This window comes from Balaenoptera musculus, chromosome 12 (genome assembly GCF_009873245.2).
Source record: "Balaenoptera musculus isolate JJ_BM4_2016_0621 chromosome 12, mBalMus1.pri.v3, whole genome shotgun sequence".
Taxonomy (NCBI): Eukaryota; Metazoa; Chordata; class Mammalia; order Artiodactyla; family Balaenopteridae; genus Balaenoptera; species Balaenoptera musculus.
The window spans coordinates 12,652,950-12,675,481 of NC_045796.1; the positions used below are offsets into that span (position 1 = coordinate 12,652,950).

The 22,532-nt window shown below is 38.4% G+C and overlaps 1 pseudogene; it reads left to right on the forward strand.

Moving 5' to 3' along the window:
• Positions 1–7,128: 7,128 nt before the first annotated feature.
• Positions 7,129–7,422, forward strand: LOC118905492 (annotated as a pseudogene).
• Positions 7,423–22,532: the final 15,110 nt, after the last annotated feature.

Sequence of the window (22,532 nt, forward strand, 5' to 3'; positions counted from 1 at the left end):
AGTGAATGGATACAAAACAAAATAGCGTAGGGAAAAGGCACAAGGAAATCAGGTGCAAGCTTCTAAGAGTCCTCTCCCAGGGGAGTCAAGTAGGATGTGTTTTAACTCTTCCAGCAATGAGTCGTGACAACATGTGTGAAGTGTTGCCTATCAGAGAAGCTCATTAGGGACTCAGTGCCAAGGGTTTTTGCTGGGAACTGGACATGCAGCTCCCTCTGCCTGGCATGTACCGAAATTCAAGACTTCCAGATGGAAAGCAGGTGTTTGGCATAAACCATATTGTTTAGGCACTGTGAGCCACTCTTATCAGGCAATGGTGGGAACCCTCCCAGGATGAAATCTAAGCTCCCAGACACTAGCCAAGGTCTAAACTTACAAGCAGGTCTTCCTAAGGATAGCATCTCAGGCCTGCTACTTATTCTGGTACCCACTTCCTGTTTATGCCCATCCCAAATCCCAAACACTTCCACTCCACCCATCAAGTAACCACCATATTAATGAATATTTACTGTGACCTTGCTTTTTTTCCTACAGATTTATTTTATATGTATGTATGCCTATACAATTTATTTTTGGTTTTGCAATGTTTTGAACTTCATCTAAGTAGAATAATGTACATTTCAATTTTTCATTTATATAATGCTTGTGATGTTCATCCATGTTAATATCTGCATTTCCTAGTGTGTGTGTATGTGTATGTATACACACATACTTTACTGTTTAAACTGAATTATATGTATGTATGTGTTGTGAGTGTACATATACATATACACATTTGTTGGAGATAAAATATAATCTTCAACTCAATAAAGCATTATCTTTAAATTTGCTCATTGATACATTATTTATTTTAATAACTTTACTGATTTCTTCTTTTTAAATTTTAATTTATTTATTTATTTATTTTTGGCTGCGTTGGGTCTTTGTTGCTGCACGCGGCCTTTCTCTGGTTGTGGCGAGCGGAGCTACTCCTCGATGCAGTGTGTGGGCTTCTCATTGCAGTGGCTCATCTTTGTTTTGGAGCATGGGCTCTAGCACGTGTGCTTCAGTAGTTGTGGCTCACAGGCTCTAGAGGGCAGGCTCAGTAGTTTTGGCGCACGGGCTTAGTTGCTCCATGGCATGTGGGATCTTCCCAGACCAGGACTCGAATCTGTGTCCCCTGCATTGGCAGGCGGATTCTTAACCACTGCGCCACCAGGGAAGTCCTGACACATTATTTATATTAGTGAAAACAACTCAAATATCAATAGAATAATGAATAATTAAGTTATATGGCAGGAGATAATTTAAAGATAATACCGTACTGAATTGAGCATTATATTCTATCTTCAACAAACTTGTATGGAGAATCCATTATGTTCTAGGAAGGCATGAGCACGGATGTAGATGTATATGTCTGTTCATGTGTCAAGTCCATAGTTTTTTATTACCATAGGTTTATATTGTTTTAATATCTGATAATATCAGTTTTCTTAATTGTCTTATTTTTCCAAATTTCTTGACAATTCCAATTCATCTAATGTCTTATTTGGAATTTAGAAGCATAGTACATAGTACTAAAACCAACAAAATTGTCTTCTGGGATTCTCATTAAATTTACATTTTGCTCTGGATTTGACTCTTATTTTTTCCCAAATGGTTACTGAATTTTTTCCAACTCACTTATTGAAAAGTTTATATTTTTCTCAAAGGTTTGCGATACAACCTTTCTTGTATGTTAAATTCCCACATGTTGTTCTGCTCTATCGGTTTGTCTATTAATATTTCTCTATAACACTATTCTAATATTTTAGACTTTTATGATATATTTTATTATATGGTATGGTTGGTTCCATCTTATTGCTCTTCTGTTTAAAAGATTTCCTATCTTATTTCTTGCTTCTTTTTCTATATGAAACTAAAATCCATTCGCCTATTCTCATACATAGCCTTAGATATTTTTTACTGGAATCCTACTAAATTTACGAATAAATTAGAAAGAACTGACATCTTTTTGAAACTGAGTCTTCTGTGGAGAGATAGACAATAATTAAAATAAGCAAGCTAAATATATGATATATTTTTTGATGATAAGTGCTAAATAAAGCAGGGAAGGAGACTGGAAGGTGGGGCTGGAGGTTGCTATTTTAAATAGGAGAGACTCACCAATATTTTAGTATAGACTTTAATGAAGTGAGGGAGGCAGTTCATGTTCTAGACCTAGGGAATGGCAAGTTCAAAGGCCCTCAAGAATTGGCTTTGGCTAAGAGCACAAATAGCTCACCCATAGTAACGGGAGACCAGGCTGAGTGTCCCATCTAGATGCAGTTCAATGTGTAGATGCGGTGGTAGGCTGGGGTAGACAGTCTCTTGTTTTCTTAGTGAAATAGGAAGTTGCACAGAGTGAGGATCTGGAAGGCAGTGTTAAGAGGAGAAGGGGACGGTGGTGTTAATAGCAGGCAGCACTAAGGGCCTATTCAAGAATAGTGACTGTGAATTCACAGTGAGGACTGTCAACATGGCTGTGCACGGTTCTCTAGCCACAGTCAGCCATGTGGGTAAAGGCTCGGAGGAGGCAAGAGCTGGACTTACTCAGGGATGTGATTTAACCAAGCAGGAATCACAAGGCAAGAGAAGGGCAAGGAAACTGAGGATGAAGTGTTTGAGGTTAATAACAGTGACTGTGGAATTTCCGCTGGATAAGGGGAGAAGTGAGGGCAGGAGGGGACAAGGGACTCTGACCTTTCTTGGGTCTTTTAAACTAGCACATCAAAATTACTTTGTAAAATTTATTGTAAAACTAGCTTTTTAGAGATTATTCTTCAAACTATAAATCTGTGAAGAGATCACCTCATTATTTTAATTAATTAAAGAACGTAATTATTAGTATTCTTACGAACCTGAACATTTTTCTATCCCCAGAAGTTATCATATAACCAAGAGTGTAACAGTGGTTAAAGACTCTGTTATTAAACTTCAACATCAATCATAAAAGAAATTTCACCCTTGCAGCATTCAAATAATTATCCATAATCTATGGTATTAAATACAGGCATGGAATGAAAAATTAAAATTCACAGAAAATGGGAAAGTTTTGGATAACGGTTAAGTGTTCCATTGGATGCTTAAGCCTTTTCAATTTTTGATACACCAGAATAGCAAATCTGATTAATCACCATTTTATATTTTCTTTCTTCCCTTGCAAGGGATCTGAGAATTAAAATGGTAGGCTATAGGACAAATCCTAGGCCTTGCTGAAAACAAGGTCATGGTTTGTAAAGTACTGATTAACTGTCCAGAAATAGCTAAGTTGACTTTTTTCATTTCTAACTCAATAAAGCATCAAACCTATATTTCCTTCCCCTTCACTCATTTTTCGTAAAATCTCAGAGTTGGAAAGAATGCAAGCATACACCAGTGCTTAGCTCCTATGTGGATTTTTGACAAGGGGTCATACAGTTTCTGCTTTTGTGGTGCCAGTGATGGGGAAGTCCAATTTATTATCCAATTGACTTCAGCTCTGTTTGCTATAAAGTTCTATCTCAAACTGAGCCTAAATATGTTGCCATAGTACTTTCAACCCACTTGTCTCGGGCCTGTACCCAAAGTCACCTATGTAGATTTGATTCCTCTCCCACAATATAATTTTTCAAAGAACATTTTTAAAAACTGTCATGTTTTTTACTCGACATAAACAGCTATACTTTTTTCCCACTTCTTTTAGTCATTCTTCATATGATCTTCTACCAGCCAAACCCTTGTCTTCAGATCAGCTCCAGAGTATTGTTTTACAATTCAAATACTACAAATAAGGACAGCCCAACTCAGAGAGGATCTGACCTATGAAGACCTCTATTATACTTCTATTTGGATAACTTAAAATTCCATTTGCTATTTTTAGTATCTATATCACATCGCATTTGTTGCTCTTAAGCTGTACTCCTGTGTGGTTGGTTTCCTGGGCCAAGTTCCAGCCATTACATTTGTCTATATTAAACTTTATTCTCCTAGATTAAGCCCATCATTTCAACCTACTACCTTTTTTAAAAAAAATATATTTATTTATTTATTTATTTATTTTTGGATTTGTTGGGTCTTTGTTGCTGTGCACAAGCTTTATTTAGTTGTGGTGAGTGGGGGCTACTCTTCGTTGTGGTGCGCGGGCTTCTCATTGCAGTGGCTTCTCGTTGTGGAGCACGGGCTCTAGGTGCACAGGCTTCAGTAGTTGTGGCACGTGGGCTCAGTAGTTGTGGCTTGCGGGCTCTAGAGCTCAGGCTCAGTAGTTGTAGCGCACGGGCTTAGTTGCTCCGCGGCATGTGGGATCTTCCCAGGCCAGGGCTCGAACCCATGTCCCTTGCATTGGCAGGCAGATTCTTAACCACTGCGCCACCAGGGAAGCCCCCTACTACCTTTTTGATTGTGATTCTGTCAAATCTAGTAGCCTTCTAGTTTTTACCTCATCTAAAGATTTAAGCAGTATACTCTCAACTTCATTATATCTATAGCTATAAAAAAAAGTCTGATTACTAAGGAGTCTGTTCTTCAGTTTTAAAGCACTTTCCCAGCTTGACATCAAACAGCACTGTTTCAGTCTTTTCTGATTACTTCATTGAGTACAAATCCACCCACGTTACGTCATCTTGTCTACAAAAGCATCGTGCAATGCTCGACATTCCCTCTAAATGCTGTAGTATTCGTTTCATAAATCATCTTTAAGTACAACTCCATAGTGGGTATCATAGCTTTAAGCCTACAGTTAAAGACCACACTCTTATGATTTAAATACAGCATCACAAAAATGTTTTAGAGGTCTCTGGCTCAAGATAATGGACTGAACACATATATTTGTCTTGTGTTCCTTCTGAAACTCCACTAATACTATGCTCTGGAATTATAGAAACTTATGTAAACACTGGAAGAGGGAAGATAATGAGGGGATTTATCCGCAGATAAGAAATTTCAAACAAATCTGGAAGACAAAGTGGGACAGAAGTGTGTTAATGGGTGAGATGGAGCTCAAACTGCAGTTCAGTGAGATAGCAGCGTAGTTAGGAGACCAGCCAGAATCTGGAGATCAGAGAGTAGGAATGCAGAGTCGGGCTGAATATATGGAAGAGCTGTGCTAATCTAATCCCAGCTTTCCTGTCTCACCCACCAGAGGCTGCATCACAGAGGAGAAAAAGTTCTGATTTCTAAGGGAATTAAACAGTTTGAAGGCCTATGTTTTCCAAGGCGAGTACTGGGTTTGATTCCCTAATGATGAAATACTGCATCTGCACTAAATGTCCCTCCAACATATAACAACTTCCCATCTAGGGAAAGAGGCTTATAAGGAGGCAGTAAAAGGAGAAACCCACGCCAACTACATGAAATAATCCATCACATCTTTTATTCTTAAATATAAAAGAACTAACAAGTTTCAACAGATGTATCAGGGAAAGAAAACAATGTGAAAGAGCTAGACCAAGATACACAAGAAAAAAATAATCCCAGAAGAAACAGATAATTCAAGAAACAAAAAAGGGCTTGAAATAAAATAATTAGCCTCAAGAAAATATTTTATACATAAAATAAAATAAAATCCTTTGAAAAAGTAACAGTATAAAAAAGGGCTAAGGGGCTTCCCTGGTGGCGCAGTGGTTGAGAATCTGCCTGCTAATGCAGGGGACACGGGTTCGAGCCCTGGTCTGGGAAGATCCCACATGCCACGGAGCAGCTGGGCCCGTGAGCCACAACTACTGAGCCTGCGCGTCTGGAGCCTGTGCCCCGCAACGGGAGGGGCCGCGATAGTGAAAGGCCCGCGCACCGCGATGAAGAGCGGTCCCCGCACCGCGATGAAGAGTGGCCCCCACTTGCCGTTAACTAGAGAAAGCCCTCGCACGAACCGAAGACCCAACACAGCCAAAAATAAATAAATAAATAAATAAAGTAGCTAAAAAAAAAAAAGGGCTAAAATAATAATACAAATGTGACAATAAAAATATTTCAATAGAACTAGAAGATAAAGTTGAAAAATATCCCATATTACCTTTCAAGGTTTAATGTGCATAAGAATCACCTGGGGATCTTATTAGTGAAGAGTCTAGTTCAGTAGTTTTGAGGTGAGGCCTGAAGTTCTATATTTCTAACAAGCTCCCAGGTGAAGCCAGCACTGCTGGGCCATGTACACGCTATGAGTAAAAAGCCCATAGTTATAGAAGTTAAAAACAAGAGAGTTCAAAATTATAAAACAAGAAAGAGGAGTGAAAGACAATCTAGGAGAGCCAACACATGCAACTAATTAGAGTCGCAAGAAGAGAAAATGGAGAAAATATGTCAAAGAAACCACAGAAGAAAACTTCTGGAACTGTAAAGTGATTCAAGTCTTCAGATTAAAGGGGCTCATTGAGTAGGGTTGAGTAGGATGAATTTTAAAAAGATCCACTTCTAGACACATTCATATGCAATTTCAGAACACATGAAAATAAATAAATATAAATATCCTAAGAACTTCCAGAGAGTAAAAAGTTAGGACAACTACAAAGGAGTTTGGAAGAGACAGATATAAAACTTCTCTTAGATGGATTGGATGCTGGCAGGCAATGCCTTCGCAATTCTGAGTGTAAAAACTTGGGACGTGAATTTTTAGTTCCTGTTGCTCTTGATCACTTAAGTTAGAGCAAAACAGTAACGTAACCAAGATGTGATAGACACCAAAGGTTGGCTGACCCGTTTCCATTCCCAACATCCTTCTCCCCTGCCTGCCTCTCCAACAGAGGCTGGTAAATCCCAGTGCTTGTTTATAAACTTTGCACAACTAGAAGTGGCCATTAGGCACCAGTCTGGTCAGTGAGATGTAGGCAAAAGTATGCTGAAGGTGTTTCTGGGGAATTTTGGTCCAAGTTTCACATGTGCCCCAAAAGAACTTTTGTTTGTTGGTTGGTTATACAGCTATTAATGTGAATTTATTAATCATGTTACTTAAAGAATCTATATTTTCAGTTACTTTTAGTATGCTTTATCATTAAATTTCTGAGAGGGTCTGTTAAAATCTCCAGCTACATTTATCAACTTATCAATCTCCCCCTGTAATTCTAACAGTTATTGCTATAAATCTTTTAAGGCATTAGAAATTGTTTCTTGGGCCCTTTTGGCTCCCTGAGTAGCACCATGGCAGTCGGCAAGAACAAGCACCTTATGAAAGGTGACAAAAGGAAGCCAAGAAGAAAGTGGTTGACCCATATTCTAAGAAAGATTGGTATGATGTGAAAGCACCAGTTATGTTCAATGTAAGAAATATTGGGAAAACACTAGTCACGAGAACTCAAGGAACCAAAATCGCATCTGATGGCCTCAAGGTCATGTTTTTGAAGTGAGCCTTGCTGATCTGCAGAATGATGAAGGTGCATTTAGAAAATTCAAGCTAATTACTGAGGATGTTCAGGGGAAAAAACTGCCTGACTAATTTCCATGGCAAGTTTGAATGGGAAAACTCATGGATCTACATGGTGAAGGTAGTAGTTCTGGAAAAGCTACTGGGGATGAGACAGGTGCTAAAGTTGAACAGGCTGATGGATATGAGCCACCAGTCCAAGGATCTGTTTAAAATTCAGGCTTTTAATGGTGACAGATAAAAGATCTTACTTGTGATAAAAAAAAAAAAAAAGAAATTGTTTCTTGGAAATTCCCTTAGGAATTCCCAGAGGTTAGGACTCAGCGCTTTCACTGCTTGAGGGCCAGGTTTGATCCTTGGTGGGGGAACTAAGATCCCGCAAGCCGTGGGGCGCTGCCAAAAAGAAAAGAATTGTATCTTGATTATATTGTTAGTCTTAATGCACCATTTTCCTTTAGAGCTGAGCTTGCAGCCTGAGTTGTTTGCTATCACTTCCGGAACTGGGAGGTTGGCCTATACCATGAGAGTCTCTTTATGGCCTAAGAGAGAACATTTTATAAATATTCCAAAGATACTTAAAATTTGCTGATGTAGGGTGCTTGCTCTTTTAAATTCATCTATAATACTTTTTTCAGGTCTCTGACCATTGATCACTAATTTTTTTCAAAAGCAGTCGTTAATCAATACTTCTGTAATGGTCAATGTCAATAGTGAGACAAAATCTTTTGAAACCTTTTTATTTTTGGCAAGCAGTTTTAGAGTAAGTTGTTCAATCTTCACCCGCCTCTTCCTCCTTTTCTTCTTGTTCTAATATAATCTTAAATTAATTCATATAGATTTAATAATAAAATAATAAAAATAATAAAATAAAAAAGTACTTTTAATATCCGCTAATCTCATTTTGAGAGTAATCTTTAATATTTGTTTTGTTTTATAATAAACTTAAGGTCTCTATTTTTGCATATTTTAACTTGTTTCAGTTCTCACCACTCATTATTCCACCCTGAGGTCTGCTTTGTCTGGGCACGAAGCAAAAAAGAACTTTAAATCTTACTAAAATACGAGGAAAGGTAGTGACTACAGGCTAAGATCAAAGGGATTTGGCATAGCTTTGTGTGTTTCATATGTATTCTGCTTTGACCCCAATTAACGAAGAACAAAATTAGGAGCTTCCCCTCACCAACCCTTGGGTATTTTTATACCCTTACCACTGAAGATGAGAGTTCACTGGCTACAGTGATAATTTGATTTGTGATCTCTGGCAAAGTACTCCAAGTGATTTTAACTGTAGAGGCTATAATTTCTGATTCAACATAGCTGAAAATCTCGGGGAGAGGAAAGTTCTTGAATCCCAAATTAGGGTCCATGTCATGATTTTTATTGTCTTGGTGCTGAAAAACCATTGACGTGCCCCCTTTCCATTTAATTAAAAATTTAAAAATCCTCAACTGTAAAATAGATATTGGAAAACCCAGTACAATCCTAGAATTTCTCATGCAGACTTCAGTGTTTTAACAACATAAAGATTTCAAAAACAATTCTCAAGTAATGGGGTCCTGTTTTCAGAGCACCTTAAACACAAACATAGTGGGCTTATTGGGTTAATGAGCTCAGGTTACATTTCCCCCCAGAAACTCACTGGGCCAGAGTGGCAAAAGTCAAATGCCTGTAGGGGCCAAGAGGTAAAACAAAATGACTGAAGCGTTGTACGTAAACTCATAAAGAAGATTGGGTTTATGGCAATTACGAGAAAATACCCCTTCTAAGAGGGATGGGGCTTTCCAACTCCAGGCAGCTGTGGCCAAGAATTGTTGCCAAATATTGCCAGATCTTCCCAAATACAAATTTTACAACAATACTTCCTGTATTAATTCTGGTGACTACTTAGAAACTTTTTAGTAGTTACACATTTTATTTATTTATAATATATATACTTTGTAGGCCAATAGAACACACCAACGAGCTAAATTCAGGGCAGTTTGTGGGCACCAGTTTGTGACCTCAGGTACATGACTTTAATACCTTCTGACACTGACCAGGGAAGATAATTCAGATTAAATTTCCCATCATTTGGTGGGATGAGGTTTTCAGGAAGAGATTTAAATTGATTGAAAGAAAATGGAGAAATTTGCTAGTCCTGACAGGTTGGAATGTGCGATACTCACAGTAACTCATAACACAAATAATACTTTGGTATCTGATGGTGTCTCTTCTTACTAAGAGTTCAAAAGTTCTGCAGTGATAGATATGACATTTACCAAGCTGCATCCCAGAGACAAGGCCTCCAGTCAGAATGTGATTAACCAAACTTCTAAACTGAAATCTTTTTCAGTAATCATTATTATGTATACTGATTTATTCCTCTCTGTTCTGATAGGTGCAATAACATTAAGCCGGTTTCCTTAACTGTTCTTTGTATTTCAAGATCTGGCTACCCATCAATAGGCCTTTAATTTTTTTTTTCTCAGAGTCTTTTAAGTATATTTTGGATGGAACAAAATTGTTTTTCATCTCACTTACAGAGTAGTTTTCTAACAACCACACAGAACATTTTAATTGCAAATGCAGCCACTCCAAATAGCTAGGCAAATTAGCATACATACAGAACTGAAAGCTGTTAGGATGGTCCTAAATTAAGTCGGGCTACAAGAAGAAATTTTAGTGAACAAAAAAGATTAAACATAGAGAACTCACTGAATTGGTGTTGTAGTTCTGGCCGTTGGTGCTTACGGCTGTGCATTCTTCCCACTTAGCACAGGGCATTTCACATAATTTGGTTGTTCAATATGTACTTGCTACATGAATGAACGAGTAGGCTGGGTCTCCTGCTTTCACCATGCATTTATCCTAAATGCCTCTGTTGCATTAATATTGCTAAAAAGCTGACTGCATCATGTCATTCCTCAGCTCAAATACCCTTGCATTCTCTACAAAGTAAAAATGTTCTTGGCCTGAATAAAATCCTTTTTTTACTTTTAATGCTTGCTACTTCTAAAATGAGTCCTCTTGCACCAGCCAACCACATCATTTAGCACACTTCTTCTTAAAATACACACACACACACACACACACACACACACAACCTTGTTCCACCTCTCAAAACTAATTAAATCCTCTCCATCCTGTTAGCTTCGGTTGGGTGCTTATTTTCTTAATGAGATACTCCTTGGGCACACCAGCTTACTTTGCTTTTGTTTTTATCTTAATAATAATCAACATCTGGCTCTTGTAAATTCAGATTCCCTGGCTCTTCCCCAGACCTAATCAATAAGTTCTCTAGAGGAGGAGTCCCGAAATTTCCTCCAGGAGATAATACTTTTGATAGGAAAGTATAGGAAACTAACATATCATGCTTTCTTTTGTCATAGAATGATTGATAGCCTTTTATTGTTACCTGTTTCCTCTGTCTTTCTCCTCAGTAAGATAATGCGCTCTTGACATACAGGGATTATATTTATATTTATTCTGTTTGCTTCTCCATGCCTAACAGTATGCTGATAATAGATACTTTACCAATTCCTGCTACATGAATGGATCATCTAGTAAAAATTTTGCCTAGGCAAACCTTTTCAAAAAATGTGATTTGCAACATTGGTCCCTAATAGAAGTATTTGTGAAGAGCAAACACTTTCTAGCTTAAAATGTTCCTTTTTATTTGGTTAGGAAAGGAATAGAAAAATATATTACCCAGCTTCAATGTTAAAAATGAATAAGGGCATATGGGATTGTTTAGGAGTAAACTGTGGTGAAATGCTTACTCATCAGAGATTCTATATTTAAGCACTGATGTTGGAACAAATTCAAGAATAAAAAAATATCCTCCATGAATATTTAAGTAAGACAGAAATGTGAAATGAAAAGGTGAGGCCTTTGAAACTGGAGCCAAACATCTTAAATTCCATTATCACTTTTCTTTTTTTTAAAAAAGTTTAGTGGATGGGACATTGGTTTAATACTAAAGTGTCTTCTTCAATATGAGTTGTACCAGTATGTCATTTTATTTTGAAATCTTTGCTATGGGGTGGCTTTTCGTGAATTTGTTACTCTTCAGAATCCACATGTGTAAGATGAGAAAATAGAAGGTACCTCTGGTTTTTTAAGGTGTGAAAGGCGCGAATAACTCCTATTTTCCAACTTGAAATAGAATAAATGAAGTGTTCTGTTCAACTCTTCTATACGCCATCGATCTGATTGAAATGATACAGTAAATGGCTGTTTATAGAGTTTTATAGGAACACATCCATGACTGTCTGATAAAGGATGGGTGTATGAGAAGTTAGTTTTAGCTTCAACATATTTCTTAAGGGAAGGAGAAAACTCCATTTCTAGAGGAAAAAAAAATCTGACCAAAATGATTTTTTAGAAGAAGCTAAGAGATACTCTAATGAGATTTTAAAGAAGCTGAAACATGAGTTTGGTCAGAAGGAAATGCCAGAGTTTCTGTGGTATTTTCAAAGTATTTTTACACATTTGATAACAATCTTCTTTATAAATACTTTTGTGACAGTAGTGGTCTGTATCACACTACTTTGCATTTGCTATATGTGATGCCAAATAGAATTCTTCTCTTGTTACACTTCATGCTCCAGAAATACCAAACCACTTGTAGGTCTCCAAGTGTACCATGCTCGCTGAGCATTTCGTGTTTCTCCACTGCTGTTTGGAAAGTCCTTCCCAGCTTACATGTAACAGACTCCTGCTCTTCTAAGTCTAGGTTGAAACATCACTGCTTCTACAATTATTTCCTTGTTTCAAGATATACTTAAGAGCTCCTCCTCCATGGTCCCATGGTGCCTCTTGAGGTAAATGTATCTATTTATTTCTCCATTTCATCAAGAGACTATAAACAATTTCAGGTCCAGAATGTGAGGGTTTTTTCTTGTTTTTTGCTGGTCTTGCTTTTTTCAGGACCTAGAGCAGTTGTACTTGCCATACAGTAAGAAGTCATCAATAAATAGATTATGAATGATGGGAAATTAGACAACCAACAGTGATCAATAAATCCTCTAGTAATGGAGAGCCTCTATAATATTTTCCATATTAAAAAAAGAAACTTCCCAAATCATGTAAAACTGTTTTTTCCTAGGTGTGGCATCATTATAGGATTGAAAATCAGTGAGGCCAAATCTAAACGAGGTTGTTTGACAGTTTATCTGTCTTCTTTCCAACCTTGATTTTCTGAGCAGTTCCCCTCCTTAAGGCACTACTCTCCTTTCATTTTCTAATATTCTTCTCCACATAAAATCAGAAAAAGTTTAGATGCTATTTGTTTGTGCTCATTTCATGATGGATCATAAATTAGGAAGTTCCAATATATTACCTTAGTTATGTGTAAATAATGTAGTCTAGTTCACTAGTTTGGGGTACAAAGTTCCTTTTAATATTCCAATTAACTTTGAGATTTCTGGTTCAAATGGCTGAACTGAGCTCATGCTTTTTTTACTTTTCCTTCTCGCACCCCTATGAAAACTTATAATAATGAAAAATATAAAATCATCACAACAAAAGGAAGGAAAGATGGACAAGGATTTTAACTTGTTGGGTAAGATGGAAAATAGATGAAACAGTAACTAATATTGCAGCATACGTGACCTATAACCTAGAAACAATGTACAGAGGGGTGCTGCCGAAAGAGAGCCAATCTGCCATGCATCACCTTGCAGACACTCAAAATTTGCGGGTACCACGCACAGTGCGTGATGCTAAAGGCAGAAAAAGCAATGTGAGGAATAATGTATGGCTTTTTTCCCCTGAAGACATTAAGTAAAGTGGACACAATCTGGAGAGTTAAGATGAAGTGTCTGGGCAAAATCCGGGCTGCTTCGGCATTCTGGAATATGGGGGTTCCGCCCTGTCCATACTTTCTAAAGCAACACCTGCCTGTTGACAAACTCACCCATAGATTCAGAACTGCCCATAAGCGTTTCCAATTCTCCAGTCTTCAATAGGATGACCAAAGATCATGGAAATGAATGAGGAAGAACAAGACAGCAAGCAGGAAAATTGACCTGAGAGGAAACAGATGACTTAGGAAACCTAAGAGAACATGTTGTTTTTCTCTAATGAATAGCTCCTTTAAGATTCTAGATTTGTAACACAAGGGAAGTTTACCCTGAAAAAGGCACAATCAGATAAGAAGAAGATTTTCTTAACAAAAATATTATGGAATACCTGGGGGTGGGGGGGGGTGGGGAAGCTGAAGAGAAATCTCAGGAATTTGAGTAAAAACACATGGAAAAAATAACGTAAGGATCAGAGATGATCATTGCAGTGGCTCCAACAAGAGGTGAGTTGTTTGTCATTGTGCAGGTTGTGCAGTCCACAAAATGAACGCAAAAGCCAGCACTTAAACTGAGCATTGTAAACTTTCAGAATATTGAGGCTAAAGAGAGTATTTTTATTTCTATTAGTCAGACAATGTATTTTGTATCCCAAATATAAAAGTCTAAAGATACAAGTGAGGGTGTGAGGAAATGAGAACTATGATACACTGTTGATGGAAGTGTTAACTGGAACAGTTACTTTGAGGAGCATTTGGTCAATATCTAGTGAAGCTGAAGATGCACACATGTAATGGAGCAGGACCCTATGGGACCTTCCTGGAACAGACCCTCCCCAGGCCCCCGCCATGTCCTCTGCCTGTCTCTTGTTTGTAGAAAAACTTTGGCCAAAGAATAAATTTAATCAGAGAAGTGAGAATGCAGAAGCAAAGAAAAGCAGTCAAACAGAACAAAATAATAATAGTTTAGTTATTTAAGTCAAGGACCTTAATTCCTCCTCGAGGGCTATAAATAATATCCTGAACCATACCCTTTGAGCTGTTTTACAGATACTGAAACCCCCTCCAGGTGGAAGAAGTTAACTACATGATGACCAGACTGTAGCCATGACACAAGCTGTTCCATCTCACGCAATTCCAAGAACTGGCCTCAAGGAAATGGGAACAAACCAACCGTGGGACTGAAGATTAACTGTACTTAAAACAATCAAAATGTTGCTGATCAGACCATCACATGACCAATTTCTTTTTTTAAAAAATAAATTTATTTATTTATTTATTTGTTTATTTATTTATTTTGGCTGCATTGAGTCCTTGTTGCTGTGCAGGGGCTTTCTCTCTAGTTGTGGCGAGAGGGGGCTACTCTTCGTTGCCATGCACGGGTTTCTCATTGCAGTGGCTTCTCTTGTTGCAGAGCACGGGCTCTAGGTGCGCAGGCTCAGTAGTTGTGACTCACAGGCTCTAGAGCACAGGCTCAGTAGTTGCGACGCACGGGCTTAGTTGCGTCCCACATCCCACGGCATGTGGGATCTTCCTGGACCAGGGCTCGAACCCGTGTCCCCTGCATTGGCAGGCGGATTCTAACTACTGCGCCATCAGGGAAGCCCCCACGTGACCAATTTCAAGATGACTGTCAGAGCTAACTGTATTGTTCTGCATGTAGTACCCAACCCCACCTCCCACCTGTGTACCCCTTTAAAAACTCTTGCTCCCGATCGGCAATGAGAAGTCAGTTCTTTGGGACATGAGTCAACCTCCTCCCCAGGATTGCTGGCTCCCTCAATAAAGCTATCTTTCCTTTTACCCAATATTTGTGCCTCAGTATTGGATTCTTGAGTGACAAGCAGCAGAACCTGAGTTAGGTAACACACGACTATGACTCAATACTTCCGCTTAAAGATATATTCCCTGGAGAAAATGCTACCTTTCCTTAAGGAAACAGAAACAAAAATGTTCTTTGCAACATTGTTTATAATAGAAAAACAGCTTGTGTAATAGTTAGAATTACTATGTATCAGCATAGATGACTCTCAAAAACATAATGTTGAGGAAAAAAGCAGTTTGCAAAGTAGTATTCTGATGTATATTTACAATCATATATTGTATTTAAAAATAAAAAAATAGTTCTATACATTAAAAAAAATTTTTTTTAATTATGTATTGGCTGTATTGGGTCTTCATTGCGATGTGTGGGCTTTCTCTAGTTGTGGCGAGTGGGGACTACTCTTCGGTACACGGGCTTCTCTCGTTGTGGAGCATGGGCTCTAGGCACACAGGCTTCAGTAGTTGTGGCACGTGGGCTCAGTAGTTATGGCTCGTGGGCTCTAGAGCGCAGACTCAGTAGTTGTGGCACACGGGCCTAGTTGCTCCGCGGCACGTGGGATCTTCCCAGACCAGGGCTTAAACCCATGTCCCCTGCATTGGCAGGCAGATTCTTAACTGCTGTGCCACCAGGGAAGTCCCCTATATATTTTTTAATACTGAAAGTTGATTAAAAATTTTCCAGAGATTAAAAAAGCATAAAAACAATCCAGGTCATCTAGAAAGAACATGAATCAGACTGGCATAGGCTTCTCATAGCAATACTGAATGTTATAAAATATGGGCTGATACATTAAAAATCCTGAAGCTAGTACTTCCCTGGTGGCGCAGTGGTTTAGAATCCGCCTGCCAACGAAGGGGACTTGGGTTCGATCCCTGGTCCTGAAAGATCCCACATGCTGTGGAGCAACTAAGCCCACGAGCCACAACTACTGAGCCCATGTGCCACAACTACTGAGCCCGCGTGCCTAGAGCCCGTGCTCCGCAACAAGAGAAGCCACCAAAAATGAGAAGCCTGTGCACCGCAATGGAGAGTAGCCCCCTTTCGCCACAACTAGAGGAAGCCCGCACGCAGCAACGAAGACCCAACACAGCCAAAAATAAATAAATAAAATAAATTTATTAAAAAAAAAAAAAGAATATGCAGACTTACTGTTGCTATATCTATTTTCAGTGGAAACGGGAAATCTGGATTTTTATGTGATATTTTCCAAATTCTAAATATGATCAACAAATTCAAGTACAAAACACTGTGGAACCAGCGCCTTCTGAGCCAAAGTAAACATCTCTGAAGGTGGAATTTGGCCAGTATATAATCTTGGCGCTGACTTTAACTGGCCCTCCTCCTAAACATTGTAAACATTTCATCATTGTCAATTCAATTCTACAAAGGCCATCAGGGACGAAGCCGCCATTATACTGAAGCACAAAGAGAGGGCTGATTTGGCTAAAGTCACAGAGCTAGTTAGTGGAGAGCCTGGTCTAGAAAACAGGTGTTCTGTCTGCTGGGACACTGCTCTTCCCTACATATTCTATCATTTTCCAAAAGTCCAGTTGACTTTTGACAAATCGATCTACAGCTGCTCCCTAATTTTTTCCTTTTCCCTTAATCACTCAATTTGTATCAGCATCTCCTCTTTTTATGAGTTTAAGTGCTTCTGTGGTCCAATGGGCAGCGACATATGGTCCTGAGATGGAAACTCCTTGATTTTTCAACTTGATAAATCACAGAGATTTCATGAAACTTTCAGCCTCTTCAACAACTTCACTGTCATTGATAACCTGTGGGAAAAATACAGTGATTGCTCAAGAGTTGGTTACTCAAAATGTTATTGTATGAATAAGCTATTAAAATGTGATTATTTAAAAAGAGAATTTCTTGACTGAAATCTAGTTAAAAAATAAAGTCACATAGGGCTTTCCTGGTGGTGCAGTGGTTGAGAATCTGCCTGCCAATGCAGGGGACACGGGTTCAAGCCCTGGTCTGGGAGGATCCCACATGCCGCGGAGCAACTGGGCCCGTGAGCCACAACTACTGAGCCTGCGCGTCTGGAGCCTGTGCTCCGCAACAAGAGAGGCCGCGACAGTGAGAGGCCCGTGCACCGCGATGAAGAGTGGCCCCCGCTCGCCGCAACTAGAGAAAGCCCTCGCACAGAAACGAAGACCCAACACAGCCAAAAATACAAATAATAAATAAATAAATAAATTAAAAAAAAAAAAAATAAAGTCACATAAACGAGTTAGATTTCCTTTCTGAAACATGAAATATCTTGTTTAAGTAAGACTTTAGCTCCTTCCGTGAGAAGAAAATAAAGCTATTTAAGATGACACCTGGAAATTTATAGATTGCTGTGAATCTACAACTAACATTTATCAAGTGCTCAGCATTATATAATTCTTTAAAACTATTATTCTTCTGTAAAAGGACTCGGTAAAATAGAATTCGGCTTCACTTAAATGCAAAACATTAAATTATAGCCATTCAAATTATTTTCAGTGAGCCATGCTCCATGAATATATTTGGCCAACTTCTTTTGGAAGGTTGCTTTTGAAGTCTTATTTATAATATCAAGCCTATCAGGGTAATTTTTAGTCAATGTAAGCATATACTCTGGCCTCTATAGCCCTCATTTTGCCACAGCGGTAACTATTGAACTTTCTCCACCAGCTCATATCACTATCTTTAGGACCAATCCTGTCTTTAAGTAGGATACATTAAAGCATATTCGGCAATCTGTCTAGAATTCAGTAGAACCTTCCTCACTAATGCTAATGATCCAGCTTTGACCCTATCTTCACTTCTAATATTTAGAAATTATCTTTTCTCTGAAAACTTTTTTTTTCCCATAACACACACAGTATGACATGCATAAAGGAAAGTGCACAAATCATAAGTGCTCAGTTGATTATCTTGATGTGCACACACTTATTACCAACACCTGGTTAAGAAATAGAACATTATCAGGACCCCGGAAGTCCTCTTGGTGTTCCCTGCCAATCATTATCTGCTCCTTTCTGCCCAAAGTTTACACTAGTCTGTCTCCTAGGGCCTGCTGCTGAACTTTATGTACAGAAAGTTGTACAGTGTATATTCTCTCATGACTGGCTTCTTACACTCCACATTGTGTTTGTGATATCCAACCAGGTTGTTACATATAGAAGTGGTTCATTCTTCTTCACTGTTGTGTAGAATTCCATTGTACAAATAAACTGTAATTTATTTACCTAATCTACCCCCAGATTTTGGCTCTTGTGAGTAACACTGTTCCGGACATTCTTGTGCATTTCTTTTGGGGTACATGAGCATTCATTTCTGTTGGGTATATATGAATATATATGTGTGTTCAACTTTAGTAGATGATGCCAACATTTTCCAGCATAGTTGTACCAGTTGATACTTAACTTACAGTGTAAGAGATTTCTCATTAGTTCTTAGCCTCACCAAAAATCTGTCTTTTAAATTTTATTTCTTGGGGCAGCTTATGTTATCTCATTGCCATTATAATTTGCACTGCCCTGGTGACTAATGAATTTAGGCCCCTTTTCAAATGTTCATTGGTCATTAAATTATCCTCTTATATGGTATCTGTTCAAGACTCTTGTCCACTTCTCTATTAGGTTGTCTGTTTTCACTAATATGTAAGAGCTTATATATTATGCACACAAGTCTTTAGTCAATTATATCAATTGCAAATATCCTCTCCTACTCTGGTTTGCATTTTCATGACTTTAATGGTGTTTCATTGAAAAGCAGAAACTTAATAAAGTATAATTTTTCTATCACTTTTTTTTCAGTTGAAAGTGCTTTCTGTATCCTGTTTAAGAAAGATTTTCCTATCCCAAGGTAATGAATCTTTTCCTCTACTATCTTCTAGTAACTTTACTGTTTTATATTTCATAGTTAGAGCAATAATCCACCTGGAATTAATTTTTGTGAATGACGTGAGGTATGGAAAAAGTATTATTGTTCTGCATAGTTGCCTAACTGACCTGGTACCATTTATTAAAAAGACTGAGGTTTCCCCACTGCTGCCTCTGTGTGTGTGTGTGTGTGTGTGTGTGTGTGTGTGTGTGTGTGTGTAGGTGTGTGTGTTTAAAGACTACTATTGTAAGTAAACATGTTTTCTTTTGAGACATTCTGTGACTTGATTATTATAAGTAGTCACAAGTAGATGCAAATGCATTTAAAGTTTTGCTTGTAAATTACAACTGAGTCATATAAGAAAATCAGAGGAAAAAGGAGAGGCAGATAGGGTTAAGGAAGTTAGAAATGGGAGAAGGCAGAAACACATCTATAAGGGATTCCAACAATGAGGAGGTGGGTCAGAGACCCCTAGATATGCTCTCAGATAATTAAAATGAGACTATATGGTCTACATTAAAGCCTAGGTCATGGCCATAGGAAGGATCAGCTGCATTGGAATGCACCCAGATCTCAAGATTGACGAGGTGAGTGGCAGTGATTTGTTACAATTTAAACCTGAGACTGAGCGAAGAACCCATGGGTCACTAGAAGAGACTAGGTGAAGCCTTCCCACAAGCTGTAAGTTTCTGAAGGAAGTGAGGACAGCAGTGCCTAATGAAGATGCTTTAGGTTTGAACAAAATGATTCATTGCCGAGTAATTGTATTGTGCGCTCTCTATTCCTTACTCTGAAATTCTTCTCCCTAATAACGTGCCATCAGAGATTCCCAGATTCCAGTAGCTAACACTTAAGAGAAAAACAGAAAGCCGCTAAAGTGTGAGAGTATCAAGAATTTCACTTGATACTTCTCACTTTCAAAAGGGGAAGTCTCGGTTTCTGCCTCTGGCTGGTGATCGTGTAGAGAGAATGAAGAAGTTTGGAAGAAGGCACACATCGGAGGGGACAGGGGGGTGGTACAGGGCTCAGGGTTAAGAGTGAAAGAGCTTGGACCTTTATTTCATTGCAGACAATAATGTGACAGCTCTACGTCAGTTTATTAGGAATAATCTTTCACTTCGTTCATCGATAGTCATCTGATTTACTCACAAAGATCACTTGGTCGGCATATACATGACCAGCTATTAATAGAGCTTTCAGGTGAAGGGAAAAAACCTTTTGGCCTTTGGTGTTCCTACTGAAATGTGTTTCTAGGCTTGTAATAAATGGTATTTGTTTTGAGACACTCTGAAATTCCCTCAGTGTTAAGCCAAAGAAATTGCATTGTAAGCACAAAGTACTAAATATATTATCTCAGTCTGTTCAAGCTCTGAGTTACTAGTTGAACCATTTTGTTGTTGAGTTATTGGAATTAGGAACCACTTGAGAGCTTGTATCATGTACGTAACCCAATCTCTGAAGTATCTAGTACAGTGCTCTGAGTATATGGGTACTTAATAAATGCTTTTTGATTGATTACAAGAAAATCTTTAGCAAAATTCTATAACACTCGCTAAAACTGAGCTCTATTGAATTGGGGATAGTCAGGTGAAAGAACACTCCAATATAACAAAGGGCTTCAAAATGCTGTCTTCATTGCAGTTACAATAATCATTGCAAATCAGATACACAAAAAGAAGAGGACACAGAAAGAAGAGGACCTAATGAAAGCTTCTAATTTCAACAATCCAAGCCCTTACATTTTCAGTTTGCACAATTCCCAGCACCTAGCCTTTTTGAAGTAGTATAAAAATTCCCCTATGATTCCCTCATAATTCTAACAGCCTCTAAATTCTTGAGGGAAATCTCTGGGCTGTTTTGTTTTCAACTCCTAAAATCCATGTCCTTTATCTTTCCTTAATCTTTGGGGGTTCAGCATTTTCCCGTCGAGCTAGTTAGTTTTATTAGCCATTGTGCTTCTTGGTGTAGTACATTCTGCTTGTTCAGAGCACGGCCAATTCTGTTGGAAGAACCAGAAAATGACTAGAAAATAGTTTTGGAGACTGGACAGTAGTCTAATATGCTGAAGCCCTCCAAATGAGGGTTTAACTTAACCTTACAATTGTTGACATTCTATCAGTATGAATTCTGGGTTCAGTATGAATTTTTGGTATGAAAAACATTTCACCTGATCAATGTTTTTCCTCCACTCCTTATTCCCCTAAACGTTAATATACTCTGGTAAGTCTTCCACTCCTGGGTACGTGGGTGGAATCTTGGGAAATAGTTACACCTAAAATCATCTCTAGGTCTTAGGAGGTGCTTTGAGGATACACTTTAATTTGATGTCCTTCCGGATCTTCTCACATCAGTTCAATTCAACAAACATTATTGAATTCTCCCATGTGTGCAACATTAACCCAAGTGATGGGGATACAAAGAAGAGAAGTTCCTGCTGTCAGTGGTAGCAATCGAATGCAATGATACCCAACCCTGGAGCATGCAGCTCACCTGGGGGGCCTGAAACATACCAATACCTGAGCAGCCACAACCAGAATCTTTTAAAATAGGTCTTGGGTGGAGTCTGGGCATCAGTATCTTTTTAAAAGCTCCCCAGGAGATTCTAATATACAATGGAGACCAACCAACATAATAGGTGAGCTAATACAAGTTAACATATATTGAGGACTGCTTTATGCCAGGCACTAGTCTTTTCTTATGTTTTATATCATTTTATCCCTCCAATAACCCAACAGGATAAATATATTGCAACTTCCATTTATGGATGAGCAAACGAGTCAGGGCAAAGTTTAACAACATACCCAAGGCCACAGAGTTAGTCTGTGGGAGAACCAAACACCAATGCTGGAGTCTACTCTGGAGTCCATGTTTCTCACCACTACACACACTGCCTCATGTTACCTGCCTGGCAGTGATTTAATTTGATAAGCTCTTTCATGATGGCAGTTTGTAAAATGTACTGAGGGAAGAGAGGTCAGAGCTGCTGATTTTGACCATAGATAGAGGAGGTTGGAGAATAGTTTACAGTGGAAGAACTATTTGAACTTAAACTTAATGATGAATAGGATTTATAGGTAGAGAGGAGAGTTCAAACAGAAGAGACATCCTCTGAAAAGGCACTCAGAAGATGGGCATGGAATATTCCAGAAACGTGTGCTGTATTTTGGGTGAGTTCTCCAGTCTCTTTAAACCCTTTACCTGTGAATGATCTATTCTCAGTATCCCAGCCTGCCTAAAAAGTACACTTTTCCTCAGTGCTTTTCCTCTCTCACTTTATATTTCAAGATATATAGATATATATTTTAATATACTTAACATTTTCAAAACTATAAAATGAGTAGAAGTACAAGTGGAAGCCTTTGTTGGTGTCTTGGTCAGGTCTTTCTCAGCACTGGGTTCTTCTAAGCAACAGTGTTGATAAAGTGGGGTAGGTTTTACCTCAAGTAAAATAGTCTTCATAAATGGAACCATTAGTTTTAACTACTTCAGCTGTCATAATAATAACAAAAAGGTGTTAATGATTATCTCCATACCCATCCTCACCAGATAACCTTTTGCTCTTGGAATGTCATCTTTATGAAATAGGCAGTAAGTAGAATAGGATGAGATACACCAGACTCTGAGGGTTGTTGACAAGAGACCTCCATGAATGTCTCATATAGGCTGCATCTGCATATGAAATGATAAATTGAGATAGCTTTCTAGATAAATCAAGTAAA